Source organism: Acomys minous, assembly GCF_964271855.1.
Source record: "Acomys minous genome assembly, chromosome: 7".
In the NCBI taxonomy this organism is placed as follows: domain Eukaryota; kingdom Metazoa; phylum Chordata; class Mammalia; order Rodentia; family Muridae; genus Acomys; species Acomys minous.
In genome coordinates, this window is record NC_140488.1 from 91800054 (window position 1) to 91814957 (window position 14904).

Below are 14904 nucleotides of genomic sequence, written 5' to 3' on the forward strand. Positions count from 1 at the left end.
AAGACAACTGGGAAAATTTTAAGAGGCCTAAGAATTAAAGAATTCATTTCCTTAAAAAGGGACCATGTAAAGATAGAGAAAACCAACTCCACAAAGCTGTCTTTTAACCGCTACATAAACACTGTGAGCACACATATGCACATACAAATCATAATAAAAATAAAGTTAAGAAAGAGTTTACTTAAAAAGGAAAAGATCAGTCCCTGGAAGGACTGACTGTAATCAGATCTCCCCTAGCAGACATAATTTCCCCACTCTCTAACAAAATGTTATGAAAAGATTTGAGCAGTTGTGAAACTCTTTTCTCATTTTAATGTCTTGAAACTTAATGCATAATCTAAGTATATTAAAAATAATAGTAGAAAATAAAGAAGTTTTCATATGCAAAAATACCATGTTTTTAAGTTTTTAATATCATTACTTATATGTTAAAGTGGATTCAAATGGAATAGTGACATGAGATTTACCTTAGAAATTATTAAACTATTGAAGTGGTATTTGTAATCTTATTCCTAAAACTCTATGTCCATATGGTTAGACATAGTTCTTTCTTATTCGTTATTCTCTTTTGAGTGTCTTTTTTGTAACATAGTAACCACTCTGTGCCCAAGGTTTGTCTGGAACTCACTATAAAAGACAAGCTGGACTCAAACTTTTGGCTGTTCTCCTACCTCTGCTGCAGTCTTCTGAGAGCTGGGAGGGATGGTAGGTGTAAGCCACTCCAACCTTCACTTCTCTTTTTTTATCTTGTGTATATACATGTTTATGTACCATATGTGCACGCATAGTCATCTGTGTAAGTGCAGGCAAGTGTGTGCTATGGTGTGTGTGTGTGTGTGTGTGTGTGTGTGTGTGTGTGTGTATGTCTGTGTATCTGTGTGTCTGTGTGTCTGTAAGCCATCAGATAAGCTTAGTTGTCAGGCCCCACTTTCCACTTTGTTTGAGAAAGTTTCTCTTATGTTCACCACTGAAAATGCCAGACTAGCTGGACGGAATCTTTCAGAAATTCTGCTGTCTCTGTCTCCAATTTTGCCTTAAAAACACTAGGATTATATAGATTCACAACACAACATCCAGGTTCTGAGGACTCAAGCTCAGGCCCTCTTGATTGCACTGCAAGTGCTTTATCCATTGAGCCATCACTCAGCCAATGCTTTTCTTATTTTTTACATTTATTTTTTCAGACTATAAAGCTCATCCAGTTGTTTTTTTCAGAGTAGTAAGCTCATCCAGTGAGCTGTGGTCCATAGACACTTCAAATTTTATCTAAGTATTGATTTAGTTGTTAACTGCAATATATGACTTAGAAATTGTATGCCTTTACAACACTATATTCTTCTTCTCCTTCCTTGGAAGATCCCCTACTCTTTCATGGTCCTTTATTAGCTATCTAATCTCTGTGATTATTCTAATTAAAATACACTCAGTCATAAATGCTATGTCTTTACCAAACCCTTCTTTAACCACTTACAAATCTATGTGGACAAGGAAGAGAAAGATTATAAATGCCAGAAGTTGTGGATGACTCCAAGAAAGTAATGTCTTCCAAAGACTACAATACTAATGGATATATGGATGCACAGAGACTTGAAACAAACACAAGATCATCACCTATTCATGCCAGACTGGGTCCCAGAACTGAAAAGGGAGAGTGACCCTGGGGTCCCACCCCTAATCTAGAACCTTTCTGAAATTGATACACACTACCAAAGAGAAAAGCAATTTTCTCCAATAGAATGTCATTGTATCTATCAATCACACTCCAGGGTATGCCTCATGCCTAGGAATAATAGGCCAACACAAAATGGGCTCCATAGTTTTTTATGTATTTTTTTTGTTTTATTATATTTAGTATTTTCATCTCACCATGATATTTGTTTGCTTTTATTTTATTTTTAATTATTTTTATTTCCTAAGATAGTGTGTGTGTGTGTCTGTGTGTGTGTGTGTGTGTGTGTGTGTGTGTGTGTGAGAGAGAGAGAGAGAGAGAGAGAGAGAGAGAGAGAGAGAGAGAGACCACATGAAAAAGGTATTCAAAAATGAAAAAAAGTATTCAGAAGTTGTTTTTTATCTAAGTGTTTTCATGTCCTTAGCATGTGTCATGGAAAGTGAAAGATACATTACTTGTGAATAACATGTTTCTATATTTCCTGACCAAAAAAAAATGTAGAATGCAATCTAGATAAGTTGTGTGCTGGGCACATTTCTTTAATCCCAACACTAGGGAGGCAGAGGAAGGCAGAGGAGGACAGATCTCTGTGAGTTTGAGGCCATCCTGGTCTACAGAGCTAGTTTCATGACAGTCAAGTCTACACAAAGAAACCCTGTCTCAAAAAAAATCAAGATAAATAAGTAAGTAAGTAAATAAATAAATAAATAAAAGTATAATAGGTTTTCAATACTCTAAAACTCTGTTCAAAACCCATTCATATAGAATACAAGGTTTACTTCCAATACTTTCAAAGTGCTTTTTTCAGGCTATTTAGGGTAGTAAATTATACAACTTAATTGTTAGTTGATCAAATCAGGGTCATGTCAATTACTAGTCTATTTTTATCACAAGAATATACATCCTAGGCTTAAAAGATAGATATATTCTATAGATATATAAGGTAAAAGAGTTAGATAAGGCCTTCAAAAACCTCAGAGACCTACAGAATATAGCATTTAAATATGGTTTTACTATTATAAAAATTCATTGACAACAAGACAAGTTAACTCCTGGCAACACCCAGCCTACCTCAAAGAAGATGATGAGGATCAAAGAACCTCCTTATGGAGATGGCTAACATATGGCAAACAAGCCACTGGGCAAAATGTCCTTGTTTCGGCAACAGACAGAATTCTTCCTAAAAATGGACAAGCTTGGATGCAGGCAGAGTTGATGGTCAAACTCTGCCAAGACAGGTTAAGCAAGTACTCAATAGCTCCTGCCTCGCACATATGTCTGTCAGATATATTTGGGCCAGTATACTGGGCAAAAAGACTGACGATGATACTCCAGCATTTTAGAGTATTTTGGGTCACCATTCAGGCAGTAAACTGTCTCTGTCATTTTTTCATTTTGGACGCTGCTAACCTGCACTTCCAGTTTATTCAGATAAATAATTTTATTCCTTCTCAAGTTTTTCATGGGGTTGAAGACCAGATAGTACTTTAACAATTAAGCTTATTTGTTTAGGAGTCAAGATGCTTTTAGGTCTAGATAGATGTTTTAAGTTGATAATGATGAAATATGATAGATATTGATTTACTTTCAGAATTTTAGATGCACCAAGATAGGAAAGATGATTTCTTCAAGATTGCCAAATACAAATAGTCAAAACAATATGAATGTAACATTTATATAATTCCTGACTGTTGTGTGGTCCTTCTTGCTGTATGTAGTTTATTATACATAAGTGTAGTAATATAAATATATATGTAAAAAGAATTAATTTAAAAATAAATCATACCTGCATCTATTATTTATTTTCTATAATTAAACTGATTTTTCATGACAATGATATTTCATATGTCTTTATTGTATTAGAACATCCTAAATGATCAACATACTTACAGATGCTTTGATTGATTAAATATATGTGGATATATGTCTCATTAATTATTTTTAAATAATAAATATAATTTTTACATAATAAAGAATGATTCTCAAGCATGATTAATTGTTATAAAAAATCTATGTTACTGGAACTTTTCTTGAATTACAAGTGATGAATGCATAATTTACAGAGATCAGATAAATTGTTTGAGGCCCCATAGCTGCATGGTATTGGGCTGAGATAAAGGATCTGCAGCTTTTCCATTACCAATCCCTCTAACTCAAATGTATATCTTGTCTTACAATTGTCCTTGTTTTAAATAAAGATATGAGTTTCATGTCTCCCAGGAAAAGCTTGATATATTGACTATACTAGTGTTACAGGGACATTTGAAGAATTAAAAGCATTTTTCCAGCAGGGATTTGATAGATTTTACTTGATGCTGCATCTCAGGGAAGTCAGGACCTCTAGGTTGCCATGGAAACAGAGATCAGGCTTTCACAAAGTCATATCCTGTGGAGTGATGATCCTTTCTTTCTAGTTTTAGCTAAGAACAAGTATACTAGCTTGTTAAGGTGTAATTTTTTCCAGTACTACTGGTCCTATTTAGATATACATGTGATCCTTTCTTCACTTGAAATTTTAATTACCATTATAATTCATAAAAACTCAGGAAAGTAAAATTTAAAAAATCATGATCATCTATCGCACACAAACCTGTTATTCTAATATTTTTTTAAATCTAAGCTTCTGAAACTGAGGAAACTTTACAGATCAAAATTAATCTCAACAATAAACTATGCTAGTGATTATTGATTCATGTTTTCATTTGTGCTTTTCCTCTCAACTTTCATTTCATCTTTTACTTTTGAGTATTAAATGAAGGAAAATATACAGTCTAGCTAGCATTTGTGAGCTTGAAAGACATGACTTTTCTTTTGTTTTTCCTTTCCTTAATGATGTTCCTTCTCTATGTTACCACTGTAAAAAATGTGTCATACTGAGCACAATAATGTGTGTACACAAAAGCTAATCTCTCATGACTTTAGCTTTTCAGTTTTCTTATTTCTTATAAGTCATCTGCCTCTCTAACACTTTTAGCTCTTTCCATAAGCTCTATGTTTACCTGGATAAAAACACCCTAGATAAACAAAACTAATAGGAGTTTATTTTAATTGATGCTCAAGAAGCACCTATTCTTTTATGAAATATAAATATTGTAAATTTGTATTATTTTTAGTTCATGATAGATGCCCACCTGAGACTAAGATTTATTCAGTCCTTCAAAAACATTTTCTTGTCAATTAACCTCTATTAATTTTCTGTCTGCATAATTCCATAGGAGTATTAAACCAAAGATAGATGGAATGTTTACATATATAAATATCATGAAGGACTGTTTGAAAGCCTAAGAAGTATATCTGGTGTTACTGAGAGACATAATCTCATTGCAAACTCCATGTTCCTCTGGCTCTAAAAATGCTTCTGGTCATCTCTTCTAAATGTTCTGTAAACTTTAAGGTGCAGGCCATGATTTATAGATGTATGCATTGGTATTAGAATCAATACGTATACATTTTGATTGGTTGTGGTATTCTGTAGTGGTCTCCTGTTGCAAAGAGTAATTTGCTTCATTAGACTACATTTATCTGTGAGGATGAAGACAACTATTTATAGATTTTTGTTTGGGAATAAGCTGCACTCATAAGTTTTGCCAACAAGACCCTGCCAAAATATCTAAACAAGGACGATCTCAATGAATGTGTCAAACTAGATGGGGAAGATCACATGTGTCCTAAACCCTACATAAGTCACTAGATGCAACCAAGTAAAGGCAGGAGCAGGAGAGGAGCTCCTCCCAGGGAAGAGCATACCAATTAGTTGTCCAGTGCCAAATAGTCAGCTCATCCCTGAAAATACACATTCACATGCCACTATTTGTATTCAACAGATTATATTTAGGAAATTATATGTATATATAAACACACATGATATGTATACAATGACAATAAAAATAGAAGCCATGAGCTTGAAAGAAAGGAAGGAAGGGTACCTTGCTGGGTTTAGGGTGAAAAGTGAAATGAAAATTGTGGAATTAAATTATAATCTCAAAAATAAACAAAACAACAACAACAAAATGAAGTGTCTCTAGGTTCTTGATAGGTATCTATTGATACCAATAGATAATAATGTAGACTGTAGTTTAAAGACAGTCTCCAGGTAACAAATGACAGTGGATTTAACACATATGTCTCAAATAAAAAACTTCAAAATTGCTTATGGATAAGAAAACTTACAAAATTATAAATGTATTTACATATGAGCAGTATTTCATGTTCAGAATTTTCACAAAGATATCAAAACAAGAGAAAACCTTGCTAAATTTGATCAATAAATTGGTAGAGTAAAACATACTGCTTCTTGCCTTTGTCACTGCCATAGTCAGAAGGCATGGAGCTAGGAGCCAAGCAGGTATCCAGTTGAAGATTATTTCTCCTAAAATTAGTAGCTAAAAATGTATCTATCCTGAAAACCTATTATGTTGACTACTTTTTACTTGCTGTGACAAAACACCATAATCAAAAGCAACATATGGAAGAAAGTTAATTTTTTAAATATTTTTTTATTTTTTACATATACATTTATATCATTATATACATATACAATAAACTACGTACGTACAGCAAAAAGAATCATGAAACACTCAGGAATTATATAAATGTAACATTCTTAGTGTTTTGGCTATTTGTATTTGGCAGCCTTGAAGAAAACATCTTTCCTATCTTGGTAAGTCTAAAATTCTGAATATAAATCAATATCTATCATTTCTCATCATTAACTCTTAAAACATCTATCTAGACCTAAATAACTAAGCTTAATAGTAAAACTAAACTATCTGGTCTTCAACCCCAACAAAAACTTGAGAAGGAATAAAATTGATTACCTGAGTATAGAGGGGATGCCGGTTATCAGCTTCTTAAATGAGAACCTGGCAGAGACAGTTTTCTACCTGAGTAGTCACCCAAAACTCTCTATAAAGTTGGAGCATCATCTTCAGCCTTCCGGCCCAAAAATTTTACCTATGGTTTCACATGAGTAAGAGTCCATCATGGTCGAGCGGTATGGTGGTAGGAACATGAAGCTAGAAGATACTTCAAACCCATTGGTTGTCAACTCTCACAAATTCTGTGCCACTATTACTCCAGCATTTCTTGCAGGCAGGAAAAAATGTAGGTCAAAGATTTTGTGGCTTAGTTGGTGTCTCACCACCAGAAGCCTTGCCAAGTTACACAACTAGCCTATTCAGCCATCTTATTCCCCATTACTAGGAGTCTTAGCTAGGGTCACTCTCTCTCTCTCTTTTTTTTTTTTTTTACTTTTGTTTCTTTTTTTTTCCTCCTTTATTAATTTATTCTTGTTACATCTCAATGGTTATCCCATCCCTTGTATCCTCCCATTCTTCCCTCCCTCCCAATTTCCCCTTATTCCCCTCCCCTATGACTGTTCCTGAGGGGGATTACCTCCCCCTGTATATGGTCATAGGGTATCAAGTCTCTTCTTGGTAACCTGCTGTCCTTCCTCTGAGTGCCACCAGGTCTCCCCCTCCAGGGGACATGGTCAAAGGTGAGGCACCAGAGTATGTGAGAAAGTCATATCCCACTCTCCACTCTACTGTGGAGAGTGTTCTGTCCATTGGCTAGATCTGGGTAGGGGCTTAAGGTTTACCGCCTGTATTGTCCTTGGCTGGTGCCTTAGTTTGAGCGGGACCCCTGAGCCCAAATCTGCCTATCATAATGTTCTACTTTTAGGCTTCTAGGACCCTCTGGGTCCTTCTACTTTGCCTTTCTCCCATGATTCTCTCATCTAGAGTCCCACTAGAATGTCCTCTCCTCTGTCGCAGTTTCCTGGTAAGGGAAGGCTTTCGTGGGACATGCCTATTGGGCTAATATGCAGATATAAGTGAGTATATACCATTTGAGTCTTTCTGCTTCTGGGTTAACTCACTCATTATGATCATTTCTAGCTCAATCCATTTATCCACAAATTGCTAGGGTCACTCTCATAGTCCTGAAAGTTTCCACTGCATTAGGTTTCCATGTTACTACCCCAACCCAAATGTTCAATTTCAATTATCTAGTAGTTAATATATTCATTATTATGACAAAATGTGTGACAAAAACAACTTAAGGAAAGAAAGGTTTTATTTGGTTCACCATTTGTAGAAATCAAATTGAACAAGATAGAAAAATGGCTGTAGGCACATAACCCACACATCCAGCTAGGAAGTGGAAAGGGAAAAATGATGCTTAACTTACTTGTCTCTTCCCTTTTACTTCATCCCAGACTCCAGCTCACAAGATGATACCATCAATATTCATGATATGTTTTCTAGTCTCAGTTAAATATCCAAACTATGCCTCACAGATATTCCCAGATATGTCTTCTAGGTGATTTCAAATCATATCAAATAGACAGTCAAGATTGACCATCACAATAAATTTTAGTATGATTTTCTGATTTGTTTCCTCAGAAATATACCAAAACAAAAACAAAACAAAACAAAAAAAAAACCAAGGTGTTAGCCACTGGCCAACTTCTTTAAGCTAATCAAATTGTTAAGCATAATTACTTCTGTAAAATATTTTATATATATTTACATAAGCAAAGCAAATGAATTGGCATTTATGGATTATTCAATCAGAGGATGGAAATTTAGGTTAGGATATCTTTGAAAATTTGCCTTCCATAATATTTACTTTTAAGAGTCTATGTACCATGAGATAGAACATTAAAAATGATGAAACATTCTAGACACACATGTCAAATATGTCCTGGAAAGAATAATTTTTGAGGTAATTATCAAGTATATGGACATATTGTTTCTGAAAAAAGGATTGTCATCATAGAAACATCACCAAAAAGTAGGTCTAAAATGAGTAGTAGCAAATTGTTATTCTCCACTCTCCCATGTGAAAATCAACTATTAAATATAAAATTAAAATGTGATGCATGAGTTAATTAATTTCTTCTTTTTTTGTAATCTGTTATCTTAACACCAAATCATTTCATCTTTAGCCATCTTAAAGAAAATGGTTCAGAATGAATATTTTTATTTAACATTGTATTACTTAAGAATTAATTCATTAAAAATGTTAATTAACCTGGAAATCTTCCTAAACCATTATTTCATTGTTTTAGTGACCCCTTCTATTATCTTTCAAACTTACAAATTTGGACATATAAGTGTTCTTTGCATCAACCTGATGTAAAACAATAAATTTAACAATATAATTGATATCATCTCCATGACAGAGGGGAAACAAAGCATTATTTCTGTATAAAGTGTCACCAATAATATTTTCTTTTTTTTTTTTTTCTCAGTACAGGAATGTTTAATCATTGAATTGTACACTGGCTCTGACTTATCCAGAAAGGCAACTTTTCATGTATCAAAAATATATTTGATAGAAGATTTACATATCCATAAATAGGTAATGTGAAAATTTCCCCAGCGTGCATGGCATCTTTGGGCTGGCGAATCTGCCCTTGTTCGGGCCCTGCAGAGATGAGCTTGGCTAGAGGCCCACCACTGGCAGCATCCTGGGACAGGGCAACCAATTCAGTATGCACCAGGGGCTTCCTGTAGACTCCCCCAGTTGGAGCCTGTGTCCTTGGTGTCAGACACCGGAAGAGATATAAGAGCCCCTTCTCTGGTACCTTTAGAAAGACCATAATCCTTCACTCTAGTCCTGCGGCAGTCACCCTGGCCCTACCAGCCTTTCTGTGGGTACTCCCTCACCCTCCCAAGCAGCATTCAACTTCCACCTGTGCCTGCTGTTTGGAACTTTTAAAGAAGAGAAAGGGATTAAACTTCTGTTGCCCCAGAGGTGTTGAGCTGCTGGTGGCTAAGCCCAGTCCAAGGGAAGGAAAGCAGCTGGTTTTGTTTCCTGACTCTCCCGCTTGGCTATTTTCTAGTCCTCAGGCCGGGGGCTCCTTCTGGCAAAGGCTCAGAAGGCAGGTGCCTCAGAGGAGGGCCAGAGCCTTGGCACTACTGTCTGGAATGGTGGCTGTAGCTTCACCATAGGAGCCAACTTCAGTCCAGGACTCAAGGGGCCCTACCAGGCCGTAATCCGGCGAACAAGGCAAGGACTCGTCCTTGCCAGGATACCGGGGATAAGGTCTGTGGCTGAGGAGGGGCTGTCTCCCCTCAGAGATGTGTGCTTTGGGTCACTTGTGCAATTCTGTGTTGTAAGAAGGCAGGTTGACAGAGAGATTTGGGAGAGGGACAGCACATTGGCCCCGGACATGACAGTGAGTAGAGAGGTGGGCAGGCTGTGTGTGTGTGTGTGTGTGTGTGTGTGTGTAGGTCATTCACACTGGGTGAGGGACCCAGGCCTGGCCTTTCAACCTGTGTCCAGCAGTGGAACTGGAAGGGAGTGGGGGTGGAGTGCAGGGCTCAAGGAAGCTGGTGTTTGGGCTAAATCCTTAGAGGACTGTTCCTGCTCAAGGGCACAGGGCAGGGCCTCAGACACACCTTAGCACCCCAGGATTGTGAAAGGGGAGTGAGGTGATCTTCCTGTGAATGGAGAAGGAAACAGTCTTCCTGGTTGCTGGCTTGGTGAGCCAAGAAACCACCAGTGAAGAAGGCCAAGCAGAGCTTATTTAGTTCTATCTGTGGCAGCTTAGGCATTTATGGCAGTGCTCCCCAACATTCCCAACATTACAACCTTTTAATACAGTTAGTTCATCATGTAGTGGTGACCCCAAGCATAAAATTATTTCATTGTTACTTCATAGCTGTAATTTTGCTACTGTTATGAATCATAATGTAAAGTATCTGTGCTTTCTGATGGTCTTAGGTAACCCCTGTGTAAGGGTCCTCTCCCCAAAGGGGTTATTATATGACACACAGGTTGAGAAACACTGCCTTGGAGTCTGGGAAGGGAGCTCATGGCTCAGGGTGGCAAGTAAGCCCAATCACCAGTCAGGAGCCATCTTGTGGAAGATAGGGTAGAGATCTGCCTAGAGGAAAAGGCCTCTGACCTTCCTGTTCTAGGCTCTAAGTATGGAAGGGCCCCAGTGTCCTGGCTGGGCTTGACACTAGTATTGCTAAAGAGCAAGGCTTGCTGGGCAGTCATGGGTAGCTATGTAAGGGTCAGTGGCTCAAATGGACAGACACATCCTCAAATAGGACTTCCATTTGAACACTAGACACACACCCAAGACCTGGCAAGCTCCTCACCAGCAGAAGAGCAGGACTCTGCAAGGTCAAGGCTGCCTTCCTGCCTGGCCCTGGAAACATTGGCCCAACAGGATCTGCTTATGGAACCACCGATGCCAGAGGACCTCTAATGACCATGTGTAAAGGACAATCTCAGTGATGTGGTACTATCCACCCATGGAGGGGTTAAGGAAGGAACCAGCTCTCTCTGCCAGGAGTTTGAGGCAACTGAAACAAACAAACAGGACCTTCTCAACTGAATCAAGCCCAGGAAAGGCAGTCAGTCAGCTACTTGCAGCTCCTACCCAGTGCAGACACAATGGTCCTCACCTGAGAAGTACTCCGAACAAGCCCTGGTTCACTGGGGCCACCTTAGATACAGTCAGAACGAGGCTCGGCTAATCCTATCCGAAATGGAGCAGTGAGTCTAGTCCTGGTAATCTAGTTCATCACAGTTCTGTCTCTCTAGGCTGCTATGTAGTTGCCACAAAGCCCTGCTTCTATCCCTGCTAGGAAGGGGGCTGACAGACCAGAATGCTTGAGATAGGTGACAAGGCCAGGATGCCAGCAGGAGGAGATGCAGGCAACATCCCTGATCCATATTAAATTAGACTGAGCCCTGGAGGCTGATGTGACCTTCCTGTGGGTCTAAAAGCAGGCTCTTTCTTAGGGTAAGGGGGGAGGGGTTATAGTGAGGTGGTGGAAGGGCTTAGGACCATCTTAGAAACATCCCCTGGCTCAATTCCTGCACCTAGTTGCTTTATCCCAGAACCCCACAGAGGACAGCCCTGCACCCTAAGAACCACACCTTTTCCTTCTGACCCCAGAGAAAGCACCGGTTAAGGCAGGCACAGGGCCAGTGAGGTGTTTAAGGACCATGTCTCTGATCATCAACCTTTTTGCTTTGAAACTGTAAACCAGACCAGGACCATGGGGACCTAGAAGCTCTGGACTTAATTTCTCCATATGGGGAGAAGCTGTCATCCACAGGGCCCACGACCCTAGCCCCTGGGACACAACAGAAGCTACCAGGGCCTGGCGTGTGCTCTAAGTGAGCTGTCCGTGCAAACTGCTTCTTACTCCTTCACTTTCTTATCTCCCTCCTCAACTACACGGGCAGATTGGCCGCTTTTGCAACCTGACTGGCAACATTTTGGGCCGTTAGCCTGCAGACAGTCCCCCGCTGGCCCTACACTTGTGTCAGGGAAACTGAGATGCTACATGGAAAAGCAGAAAAACTTGAGAGGTCTTGGTAAGGCAGCAAGCCAGGCCCAGGGAGCGAGGAGCTCCAAGCTGGCAGTGAGGGAGGGTGCTGCTTCCACCCGGTGAGCTCAGGCCTCCCAAGGACAAGGCTCGGCACCAGTCTGTGGGTCTAACTGATGTGTTTTTTACACTCTGGTTAGAGGCCAGAGAATGACCCGGAAGAACATGTGATACCAGCCACATCCCTGGAGAACAGTCAAGGCAGGAAAAGGTCAAAACCAGCACGAGGGGGCTAGGCAACACAGCCAGCCCATTTCCCATCATAGTCTATATGCTGGAAGGCTCAGGCTTGCCCTGGAATGTGAAGAACATGGAGGGAGCAGATGCTGGTTGGTGGGATGGTCTGCATCCTGCCCTGGGCCAATAGCCTCAGCACAGGATACCCTGCTTCTCCCTTCCTACCCAATGTCCAGCCCAGGGGTGTGGAATTCCCCCTAGAGAAGCCAGTGCCCTGGAGGGTTGGCTCTGAAGGGTAGGGCTTGACAGGCCATAGCCAGTGAAGATGGAGAGGTCTCTGCCTGCCTGTTGTGCCCCCTCCCCCCCGAGTCAGCACCCACAGCCCCAGGTCTCTGCAACGTCCTTGCTGTCCAGCTGGATGTGGTTGGTGCTCTTCTCACTGAACATGGGGCCTCCGTGCCTCATGATGAGTTCTGTGGCCACTCTGGTGAAGGTCTCCTCCACATTGCTGGAGTCCTTGGCAGAGGTCTCGGTGGCACACAGGATATCGTAGTGTTCGGCCGGACTCTGTACTTCCGACCGCGGGACTTCCTGGAGATCAGCAAGGCCTGACTTGTTCCCAATCAACAGCTGCACGATGTTGGAGCCTGCCTACTTCCTCACATCCTCGATCCAGTGAGGCACTGATAAGAAGGTGCTCCTCTTGGTGATGTCGTATGTAAGGATGGCCCCATTGGCACTGTGGTATTAGCTCTGGGTGATGGTTCGGAACCGCTCCTGGCCAGCCGTGTCCCAAATCTGCACCACACACATCTTGCCCATGCTCGAGTCGCCCACCAACACCAGCTTGAACTGGTGCTCATCCTGAAATCGTAGTGCTCATCCTGATCCCCCAGGCCCGGGCCTGCCACGGCTCTGCCAGAGTCTTGGACTTAGGAGCGGGCACCCGACTTGGGGTTATGACAGCCATGGGCCTAGGTCCATGCGCCCCAGGCGGCCAGAAGCCTGGCTACGTGGAGCGGTCCTACTTTTTCATAAGTTAAATCACTTTTGTGTGAACTTGAGTTTCATTATATGGTTTAGGATTACTATGAGAATGAATGTATTCTTCAGATACAGAAGATACTAAACTGAAATTGCCAGTAAACCACTTAGCAAAATTGTTCTCCTTACCTCACACTTTTCTGTCAATCAGGAATATAGAACCAAAAAGTGTCAAATGTTGTGTGGTTCTTGATCTCATATGTAGGATTAGTGTTGGTAACGCTCAAAGACATTACTACATAGCATGCATAGACATTTTATATGACTAGATATAAGTGTATGTGAGCAGACCACTATGACCAAAATCCATAAATGCCCATCATTATTTCTGTTGATCACACAACACTTTTTCTCAATGTCCAGCCATGTATGCGATGCTGTAGTCATGATATTTTCACTTCACAGCCTTACCAGGCATAGAACAACTTTAGATACTTCTATGTTCAGATCAATTTGCTGATAGTGGGTTAATTTAAATTTCTGTTTCTTGTGGTGTGTTTGTTTGTTTTGAGAGAATATCTCATGCAGTACAAACTGGACTTGAAAATGTATTTGAAGATGGCTCTAAATTTCTGATTCTACTGATCTTACCTCTCAAATGTTGGGATAATTGGTGCTTAGTACAATGCTCAACTCTGTTGTATTTATTAAATTTGTACATTTTTCCTTCAGAAACTTTATCCTAGCTCTTCATGCCAAACATCAACCTGGAATCTTCCTTTAACATCTACAGATGTCATAATATTCATTAAAGAAGGGTCTGCCTTGGTTTTACAAATTTGGGAGAGATCATCAAGATAGCCCTCTCATCCTAAAAGAACCTGTTTCTTCTCCCATAACCACACCCTTAGTTAAGCAACTATCTACCAATTCTCTCTTCCTCAGTCAAGCTGTAAGAGTTTTCATTGATGGTACTTTCATCAGAATTTGAATCAAGAAAGCTTTCCTCACCTCAGATGCAAGCACTTTTATCCCTTTCATAATAATTAGGTGAGTTTTTTTATTATTAATTTATTCATATTACATCTCAATTGTTAGCCCTTCCCTTGTATCCTCCTATTCCTCCTTCACTCCCACTTCTCCCCTTCTCCCCTCCCCTATGTCTGTGATTGAGGGAGACTTCCTCCCCCTATATATGCTCTTAGAGTATCGAGTCTCTTCTTGGTAACTTGCTATCCTTCCTCTGAGTGCCATCAGGCCTCCCCATCCAGGGGACGTGGTCAGAAAAGGGGCACCAGAGTTCGTGTGAGAGTCAGATCTCACTCTCCACTCAACGGTGGAGAATATCCTGTTCGTCGGCTAGGTCTTGGTAGGGGTTCAAAGTTTACTGCCTATATTCTCCTTGGCTGGTGCCTTAGTTTGAGGAGGACCCCAGGACCCAGATCTGCCTGTCATAAAGTTCTTCTTGTAGGTTTCCAGGACCCTGTGGATCCTACTATTTCCCCATTCTTCCATGCTACTCTCACCTAAAGTCTCAATAGGATGTCCTCTCCTCTGACCCACTTTCCTGGTAAGTAAAGTTTTTCATGGGACATATCCCTTGGACTAGTGTTTTGATATAAGTGAGTATATACCGTTTGTCTCTTTTTGCTTCTGGGTGAACTCACTCATTATGATAATTTCTAGTGTTTTTTTTTACTTCTGCTGGGACAATTT

General features: G+C 40.1%; 1 pseudogene across 1 annotated transcript in view; it reads right to left on the reverse strand.

Annotated features, from left to right (window-relative positions):
• Positions 1-12573: 12573 nt before the first annotated feature.
• LOC311602023 (ras-related protein Rab-43-like) overlaps positions 12574-14904 on the reverse strand; it is a 163359-nt pseudogene continuing 161028 nt past the window's right edge. The window contains exon 2 of the transcript in view: positions 12574-13135. The product of the transcript in view is annotated as a ras-related protein Rab-43-like (transcript). The remainder of the gene's footprint in view (positions 13136-14904) is intronic.